General features: G+C 55.9%; 1 protein-coding gene across 1 annotated transcript in view; it reads left to right on the top strand.

The window, feature by feature from the left end:
• The first annotated feature begins 7,450 nt into the window (after positions 1-7,450).
• The window catches only part of GSE1 (Gse1 coiled-coil protein), a 99,818-nt gene continuing 99,307 nt past the window's right edge, over positions 7,451-7,961 (top strand). The window contains exon 1 of the mRNA XM_061369940.1: positions 7,451-7,466. The gene's annotated coding sequence lies outside the window, so the exon portion shown is untranslated. The remainder of the gene's footprint in view (positions 7,467-7,961) is intronic.

The following is a 7,961-nucleotide window of genomic DNA, read 5'->3' as shown; positions in this document are numbered from 1 at the left end:
CCCAAAGGATGCTGTGTGCCCATATCAGCTCGCTCCAGTGCCCGGGGCCTGCAGAGGGGGACTAGGGCTTTCTGCCTGGATCAGTGCCATGGAGAGATGCCATGGAGGAAGCTATTGGCTTGCATGGTTTTGAATAGGTACCATGGGCTCCTCCCTGGCACAGCCAGGGCCATGGGGGTGTCCGTGTCCCTGCAGTCCTGGAGGACGGAGCTCTGTGGGGCAGTGTGAGATGGAGCAAACGTGATGCTCCTTGAGGTACACAGGAGAGTACAGCTTGGCTTTAAACCAAGCCCATATGATGCTGATGCTAAAAATGCCCTTGGGAGCACAGCCCCTCACCACTGGGGAGCAGCAAAGGGGGTGAGCTGGTACCCACGGCACTTCACCAGGCGGCAGGGTGAGCCTGGAACCTCTTGTGTAACAAGGAGCGAGAGCATCAAAGGGAAATGCCTGAGCGAAGCAATAACCCACGCTAACAACAACAACAAAAAAACCCCCTCTCCCCTTTCATTTCCCTCCCTCCCCTCTTGACCTTGAGGAATGCTGGAAGGTGTCATGTCATCAGCATTTCCCAGCCGCTGGGAGCTGGGGGGGGGGGGGTTCTTCCTTCAGGGCTCCCTGCCAAGAATAACAGCCGACTCCAGCAGGTCGGCACAGGAAGGGAACGGCTGGAACCTGATTTGCAGTCAGACGCTCCTAGAGCCAGAATGCGTTTTATTGAGGAGGTCTCCAAGGAGGCATAAACCTTCCCCCCGAAAAAAAAAAAAAAAAAAGAGAGAAAAGAAAAGGAGAAAAAAATAAAAAAGCCTTTCCGATGGAGCTGTGATTTTTTTTTTTATACATATATATATATATTTAGAGAAAAAAAAAAAAAAGCCTTTAAGATAAACTTGCTTTTGGTTCATGCTGCTGGTGTTGATTTACAGCAGGGGCAAGAGTGGGGAGGAATGGGGAGAGGCCGGAGATGGGGAATCCCTGGTGCACCTGGATTTGAGACCGGGAGTGCAGAGTCCCCTCGGATGCAGGCACATTTGCCCAGTGGGATCAGGGTTCATCTCTGCTGGTTGCAGTGAGCGCATCCCTTGGGAGGGATGCATTTAGCAGAAGTCAGAGGGAGACGTGCGGGAGCAATTCCTCATGGGAAGGGGACATTGCTTGCCTGGGAGACAACCTGGACACAGGTCAAGAGGTTCAGTGTCCCCCATCGTAGTTGGTGCTCCTCGCTCTGACCATCCTCCCATTAAACACTCCATGGCTGGAGGCATGGGAATGTCCCAGGGACCACTGTGTGCTGACAGCATCCACATGGCTGGAGGGGGCAAATCCCTCTGGAAACCCATGTTTGGTTGGGAAAGACATTAGCGGGACACAAGGACACAGTTTAATAGGGCAGAGCAGACAGGAGCTAGCAGAGGAGGAAATGCATGGCCCACATGGAAGCTGGAGGAGGACAGAAGGGGTTCATGGCTACCGAGGTACCTGCAAAGCTGGAGACGGGGCTCTGGGGGCTTGTGATGCCTCTTTACATGCACAGCAGGAGAGGGGCTTGGTACAGTGAAGGGATGAGCTGGTGGTTATAGGAATTCGGGAGGTCTGGGCTCACACTACTGCAGATTGGCCCCTTTGCCTCAGTATCCCCAGGCATGACATCCGAACGGACATGCCTGTCATGGATCCAGTGCCATGCAGGGAAGGTGAGCCTGCAGCAGCAGGGATGAGTGCCTGCTTCTCCTGTATGGCTGGTAACTTCCTCATATATCGGTGCTTGCCACAGTGGGGCCAGACCTTGCACGGCTGTAGGCTTCTGCCCTATTATTGCCCACAAAAATCATTCCAATACAGAAGTTTCTCACCCTTTGGCTGCAGATGGGACAACTGATTCCTGACCCACTCCATCTTGCATTTTACCTGTGAAAAAGAGAGGAAACAAACCCTGTCCATCACTTGCCCACCTGAAACCACAGGAGAACCTCCCAAATACATTTACACCAATTCTTAGAGCAAAGACAGTGGTGGCAGCCCTTCATTTCCAGTCCTTGTGGCGAACCTGCTGAGCTCCCAGTCCTTGGTCTGCTAATCTCCTCCCACAGCTCACTCAATCCTGCAAGACGATCCCAATAACAAGCATGGGCCTGGATCAGTTTGTTTGCAGAGCTTCATCCCTGGGGACATCTGGTACCCTTGGTTCACATAAGCTTCAGATACGCAGCAGTTGGCTTCAGGGTAGCAGAGACTGTGGGTGTTTGCACCCCACTGAGACATCACAGGGTTGGGGTGATGATGGGTTTGGGTCACGGACACCGTTGCCAGGACCCCAGGGTGCTCCTGGCTGGGTGCTGTGCTAACAGCTTGGATCCTCACAGCTGATCCGCATCCTGCTATCAGGAAGCACCAAGGAGGAGCATGGTCCTTGCTGCCGGCTCACAGCCGGGGTTGTGGGATGTGGTGAAGCCATGCAGCTCTCCAGCTCCCTTTTAATTCCTTTCCCAGCTGCGTTGCCTCATCGCCATGACCAGGCTGTAACCGGAGCAGGTCAGCGTTTTGCTGATGGAATGTTTTTCCATCGGGAAATACCAATTTCTGTGGGAACATCTCAATTTTGACCAAATTTTTGGGGGCGAGAATACTTAAAAAGCAGGCCTTTCAGGGAGGTTTGCCTTTCTCCTAACACTGGTTTGGAGATGAGCAGGAGGGGGCGGGTTGTGGAGCACACAGGGATAGAAGTAAAATCAGGGCTAAGGAAAGCCTGAGGTGTGCTTCAAATATAGCAAGCTAGAATATCTTTGTAGAAGTCAAAATGGAATAAACTGGCATATTAACCTCAGGACAATTTTCAGTCTGGATTCCAGAGGTTCAGCCTTCGGTTATCTCTCCCTCTGTATTTATACAGCTAACTTTGGCTTTTCCCATGCTATGTTACTTGAGCATCACAGGCACTGCTGCATCCCGGGTTTGACATCCCGGGTACCAGGTATTGGCAGGGGCGATGTGATGCTGAGGGGGAGTTTTGGCTGAGCAGGAGCTCATTGTGCCCAGGGGGATGATGGCACCTAACTCCCTTGGGCTCTATTGGAGCTCCACCAACTGCAGATCCAGCCCTGGCTCCCGTGGCTGCCCGGTGGGGCAGATGGCATCTTCCACTGGTGAATAATGGGCTGGGAATAGAACACTGAAACCAGAGACCGTGTCTTCCCGTTGCATCTTCAGCGTCATGTGAGAGCCTCCTTCCCTCCCATCCCACTCAGCAGCGGCCAGGCCTTGCCTAGAAATAGCTCCTGGCGCTCACAGGGCAGGACCTCGACCTGCCCCGCCGCGTGCCATGGAGCCGATGCCACGCATAGCCCTGCACTGGAGCTCGGTCGCCAAGCAGGAGCTGAGCGGGATGGGAAAACACTTTGAGCTTGGAAACCACTTTGTGCTGGCTCCAGGGGGGGGATGCTAAGGCCCTGGCATGGGTTTGTGCCCCAGGACCCCAGAAGGACACAGGGTGCAGAGTCCCTGCGTGGTGTGAGACACTGAGTGCACTGCATGGCGCTTCTGAATACTTCCTTCTGTGCAAACTGTTTGCACTGACAAACCTCTTCCTCCTTTCTTTCTCCCCACCTCCTTCTTGCTCCCCTCTCCACCCTTTTTTAATAGCAGCCTCTAACAGCCACTCTCATTCTTCTTTGTTGACACGGCCCTTTGGCACCAGCACTTGGCATTTGCAGAGCAGCTCATTCTGGAAAGGAAAAGCAAAAAAAAAACCCTCTTAAAAACACCCCAGCAACTCGGCCCTTATGCCTCGCAGGGGACGTGGCTCCCTCCTGCCTCACAGGGCACGGTGCCATAGGGTGAATCAGTGCCTCGGCCCAGCCAGAGTGAGACAGAGGTCCAGGATGGGGTTAACACCACCCAATGGCCAAGCAGGGACTCGGTGCAGAGTGTTCTGTTCCACGTATATTCGTGCTCGTGTGCACCTCTGGGCTGGTCCTAAGGCTCCTGGTTGGACCCGGCCACCGGGTCCAGGCACCGAGCACATCCCTGTAGTGCCTTTATCCCCTGGCTGCTGCAGAAGCAGCAGTTTTGTTTGCTGCAGCATCTCCAAAGGCATTTGGCAGAGCAGAGCAGCTCAGGCTGCAGTGGCCATCAGGGACTCTCTCCTTTCCTCAGAGTCACCTCTCTCCATGGGGACCGTCCCAGCAGCATCCCTCCCTCCCAGCCATGGACCACCCTCACCACAGACCCTGTGCTCCGGTCCATGGCTATGCTTTTAGGGCAAGTTTTGGGGCTGTATCCCCTTCCCATTCACTCACCCCACAGCATCTTGTCCCTGTGTGCAGCTTATTTTGGGTCTTTTTCTGTTATTTCAGGCTCCAGCCCACACAGGGGCGGATGTTCCTGCTCACACCAGCGTGATCTTGGCTGCCAGCATCCCTGACTCACCTGCATGGCCATGCAAAGGACGGGGGGGAAATAAGAGTTTACAAGCAGGAGAAAACCTGGCTGGGCTTTTCCAAGCAGAAATGAATGGCGAAAAAACAATCGATTAAGAAAGCCGAAAAGTCCAAAGGAAGGTTAAAGCAGTGGATAAAGGATGTATCCCAGCTATTTCCATGAGCCAGCCCTATCTTCTCCATCTGAAAAATCAGCGCTGAGTGCAGAGATCAGCCTTTTAAAACGAAACAAAGACTAAAGTAAACTGGCAGAGAAAAATACAGCTGTGCAGTGCAGAGTTCAGGTTCCTGAGCCCCAGGCCAATGCCCCAGTGTCCCGCAGGGACCACACAGTGGTCACAGTGTCATCCTCACCAGATGACACTGTGACCCTCAGGCTGGCTGCCCCGTGCCTCAGTTTCCCCATGAGGCACAGAGGGCATTGTCACCCACGCCTGAATGTGGTGGCATTTACGTGTCCGCGTTGGGTTTAGAACAGGGATGATGGTGAAGGCACCGTGCCAGGGTTTGCTCTGCGGGATGCTGGGAGCCCATGGGCAGAGGTGGGAGCCTGGTCAGGCGCCATGGGGAGGCAGCGGCTGTTCTTCCTCCCTGTCCACGCACGGCTGGGAATTGCTTCCTTGGAGAAATATTCCCTTTTCAAACAGCAGACCTTGTGGAGGATTATCCGGAGGGGGTGGCGGAGGGGAACAGTCACGCTGTTTCGAAGGCACTGTGTTGTTTGAAATGCTCTTTAAGGCACTTGATGACTCACAGCAACAGCTGGAAGGAATAAGCAGTTGGTAATTTCCATATTAACCTCCCGGTCCTGGGGATGGGGGGGGATCTGCAGCACGTGCCTGCTCCGGAGGGCACAGTGGCACCTTGCTTGTGTGCTGTGAATGGGTGCTGCTGGGCGCCGTCCTGCAGTGCTGGGGATGGGGATGGGGATGGGGATGGGAGTGGAGTAGAGATGTCCACAGCACTGGGCAAGCTGGTTGTCAATCCATCCCAACCCGATATAAGCCAATGGAGCTCCGCACCATGAGGCCGCTCAGGGCTGTTTGTACAGCACCTTGCACAACCAGCACCATATCCTGACGCAACACAGTCACGCAGCAGCTGTCCAACCCCTGCCTTTAAGGGACATCTGTCCCTGGGGCTTGACTTTGTGCAAAGGGACAATTGTGCGTGCCAAACCAGCAAGGAGGTCTTAGGATGGGCGCAGGGAGGATGTTTGCCTCCTGAAGGTGGCCCGCAGCCATCCAGCTTAGAGAGGACCCATCCTGCACCGCATCCCGCTCCGTCTGCATCGCATCCCGCTGTACCCCACGGTGCTGGGCTTGGAAGAGGAGCCCGAGCTGTCACCATCCCCAGCCCTGGGGTTGCTTTAAAACGGCGTCTCCGGCAGGAGGGCTGCGCGCCGGCGGGAGCCGCGGTGGAAAATCCTGTGCTAGGCTCGCCTGGATCCCTGCGAGCCCCAAGGGATGCGTTTGCCGCCAGGGCATATGTTTTCAGTTCTTGCCGAGGCTGACTTGAGAAATCTTCTCTCCCTCCCAGCTCCTCTGTTGCAAACAGCAACCGCAGGGCAGGGGCGGCAGAGGATGATAAATGAGCTGCTCTGTCCCTGCGCAGCCAAGGCCCGGGAAGCTGCTGCATCCCCGGGGTGGGGTTGGAGGGGGGAGAGCCGGGGGGCTCACGGCGCCTCCGGAGAGTGGCACGGAGGGTTGGTGTTGTGGGGAAGGGGAGGGAAAGGAGGGGTCTGGCCCTGCTGAGCGCCGGTCCTTGAATGCAGCGCGTTGTTCCCTCGCCCATCTGTGGAGCAGGCGGGAGAGCATCTGTCGGCTGCGCTCGAAGGGTGGGCTGAGCCGGTGGCTGCGGCTCCCCTGGGGAGCTCCGGATGGGCAGCCGAGCCCTGAGTGCTCCAGGAAAACCCAAAGGAAACACAAGCGTTCCCTGATCCAGTGGTGCTGCTGCCTGGGGGTCCAGGACCCCCTCCCACCCGGATTACCCCTTCCCATCCAGGCAAAAGGGGGGTGACACTGGGAGACCACGTGCACCTCTAAAGAACATCTGAGTCATGGCCATCCCACTGCATGCCGTGCTCCCCGTGCCCTCAGTGCATAGAGCAACCACCACATCAGGCCTATAAATAAAGGGAAAATAAACGAGGCCTTGCTGTCTTCTGGAAACCCCTGGAAAAAAGAACCCAGCCCCATCGAGTCCGTTCTCCCCAAGGTATCGTGTTCCCCGCTTTGTGTGTCGCCTCCCACCCCCCCCCCCCCTTGATTCTTTACTGCCGGAGCCATCTGCGTGGAAACTGGATCCGGGTCCCCGAAGAGCCCTCCTGGCCCCTGCCCACGCTCCAGCTGATGTCACACAATCTGCTTGATCTCATGGCCAGTTGCCGGGGAGCTCCAGACGCCGTCACCCATGGTCCGGGTGGGAAATGACATGAAGGGCTGGTCAACCCAAGACTGGGGTAGCTGGGGTGCCCCAAGGGTGAGGGTTGTGCTCACACTGGGGGTGATGAGGAAGAGGAACGGGGACGATGCGGCTTTTCCGCATCAGGGTGTGCTGATGTGTGGCTTAGGCTCTCAGTCCCCTGTCCCTATGTCCCTGTGTCCTACTGCAACGACCAACCTTGCCTCTTTGGGTTTAACCCTGCACAGCACCTTCAAGCAGGACAGGCTGTTGTGGTTTAAGCCCGTCTGTTAACTCAGGAGCCAGGACACAGGCTCAGTGCTTTGCAAGGACAGGACAAGGGATGTTGCAGTGACTTCCCATGAACTCAAACTCAACAGTACTGCCGTGTGCAGGCTTCCTCATAAAACGACTGCTTAAATATATCCTTACAGCTACTAATATATTGTTTTTACTGGGAGAGCTGTGCCGAGCCGGTGGGCATGCTGACTTAGATGCTCGGGTGGTTAATAAGTCAGGTTTAATTGTGGCTGGACCTCAGTACAGTTTGCACTTCCGTGGTGCCTATTGTCCAAGGACAGCAAAGTGCTTTACAAGCATTAAATCTTATCGCAGGCTGCAAGGCAGGTAAGGATATACCGGGATTATTGCATGCGTCGCTGAAACGCAGCCAACTCCGGCTGGGAACACATCAGCTATTTACCAGTGAGTGGCAAAGCGATGCAGCATTTTAGGACCGAGCGGGAAATAGAATCTGGTATTGAACTGGAACAGCAGCAGGGCTTTTTAAACGCGAAATAAATCACCGGGCGGTTGGGACGCTGAGTTCAGGGCTGGTGGGCAGCGCTGTGAAGGGCAGAGTCCTGCGGGCTCCGTCCTGCCCGTGCGGACTCGGTGCCGGAACACGCCGCCCAGGGGAGGGGGAGCCGCACAAAAGGCCGTGCAGTGCCGAAGGGACGGCGCTGATGGGGTGGGAGGGAGCAACGCGTGCGGGCCGCCCCCGTTAAACCCCCTCGGTGGGGTGGGCTGATCGATCCCCCCCACCCCCTTTATCCCATTCCCCCACCTTGGGGTCCCCTCCGCGCTGTCGGTGAGGGGGGTGTTGCAGCGGCTCCTTCCTCC

The sequence above is a fragment of the Neopsephotus bourkii genome, unplaced genomic scaffold, assembly GCF_033783945.1.
Source record: "Neopsephotus bourkii isolate Nb327-2 ecotype Australia unplaced genomic scaffold, CSIRO-AGI_Nbou_v1 NB_1525, whole genome shotgun sequence".
Lineage (NCBI taxonomy): Eukaryota > Metazoa > Chordata > Aves > Psittaciformes > Psittacidae > Neopsephotus > Neopsephotus bourkii.
The sequence above is the reverse complement of the archived record's forward strand: the minus strand, read 5'-3'. Positions and strand labels throughout refer to the sequence as shown.